Source organism: Malurus melanocephalus, unplaced genomic scaffold, assembly GCF_030028575.1.
Source record: "Malurus melanocephalus ecotype Western Australia unplaced genomic scaffold, MMel_1.1 scaffold_59, whole genome shotgun sequence".
NCBI lineage: Eukaryota > Metazoa > Chordata > Aves > Passeriformes > Maluridae > Malurus > Malurus melanocephalus.
The window spans coordinates 114,823-116,632 of NW_026623291.1; positions in this window are offsets into that span (position 1 = coordinate 114,823).

Below are 1,810 nucleotides of genomic sequence, written 5' to 3' on the forward strand. Positions count from 1 at the left end.
GTGCCTGGCAACCTGGGAGCGAATTTTGATTCACAGATGCATCTTGCTCCTCCGATCAAATGTGCTGGCAGGACTGGTAGACAGGAGCTGTCTTAACAGTTTTAATGCACCTAAATTTGTCCCTGTAGCTGCTGTTAATGTCTTGATTGGTGCTATTGAAATCTCTTCTTAAACATATGGTAATACATTCCTTACTGATTCCCCTGCCTTTCAAAACTCAGACCTGGAGATATCATTGTCTGTAATAAGTTCATTCTGTTCCTTCTGCTTTATTGCCTGCCTGGCCTAGCTTTGATGAAGTAATTCATATAACTCACTAACTCCAGAGCAAATTTTGATTATTTTTTGAATTAAATAACATATTTTCCATTGGGGAGTCCTGCAAACTCAGCTTGGCATCTGATATTCATATGACCTCTGCCGTCCTGGATGCATCACCAGTAATGAAGACCCTGGATGTCAGGGCTCAAAGTGCAGTAGTTGGCCTTAATTGCYCCAAAAAGCTTTATTTGGGCCTGACATTTGCCCTCGTTGTCAGAAGCTTCGTTTAACCTCCCAGGSTTCTAGTTCTTGCCTGGGCTGTAGGTGAGACTATCTCAGACCTGTTCCTGAACTGATGTTTGGATTTCCATGGATGACAGTGGGGTTGGTGTGTTGATAGGACCTGCTGCCATCATCACCCCATGGTGTGGGACTGTGCCTGGGCATGGGGTTGTTCCTGCCCTGTGCAGAGGCTGCTCCTGGCACCCCTTCCCTGAGAGCAGCCCTGCTCTTGCTGCTTCTCAGCACTGGCAGCCACAAATACAACACAACTCTGCTAGGATTTTCAGTAGATAGAAGACTTATCATGGGTTGATTTACTGTTTGAGAGAAGAGTACAGGCTGTTGTTCTGTAGCACTCCACATGTAGTAGTTTACGCCACACTTTTCCTAAGGGAGATGTTGGACCCTTAATATGCATTTTTGGAGTAGCACAAGCTGGCCTGTAATTTCAGTGGGATGACACTTAGTTATCAGGATGGGGGGGACAGACAAAGCACAAGGAATTTCTTCCTTTGTTCCCTGATGGAACAGCAATCTTACTGTGCAGACCACATCACTAGTGGAAAACACTCAGTCTAATACCATCCCATGGTTTTTTTTTTGCAATGAATAAATAAGGCCATACTGGGTTTCCTTTCCTCAAGCAGGAATGGGCGATGCTGTGATGTCTCTGCCATAGGCAGCACCTGTGGACAGCTGGCACTCTTGAACCACTAATTCTCCATAAAGCTTGTCAGAAAAGAAATCAGACTTGGGGAAGAATCTAAAATTCGCTCATTTCGCAGAGCACAGCAGCTTCACACCAGCTCCTATCCCACAGTCTGCTGCAGAATGGCCTTAATGCTGAGCCACAACAGGCAGCAGCCTTCCCATTTAATGTAAAGCACCAAGGAAAACCTCCCGGTTTATGTACTTTCTGCCTGGGAGCTTGCATACATCCGAACAGTTGCTTTTATATTTTGGGAAGGGTTTTTTTGTGCGTTGGARGAGAGGTACATTGCAGAAGGCTGGGAGCCGGGCTGCTCCTTCATTCACTCCGCTGTCACTTATATACCCTTTTTTTTTTTGGAAGAAAGCCTCAAGGTTCTAGCTCTGAAAGCTTCAAGGCTCTTTTCTCCTGTTTCACTCAGTGAGATCAAAGCCAAGACCACGCTCTCCCTCCTGCATCTCTGCCTATTTCACTCCTCAGATCCATTCACAAGCAAACCTACACCTGCRTTATCCTTGTGCTCGGGATGCGAAGGGTCTTTAGCGGCCCGGGGAAAAG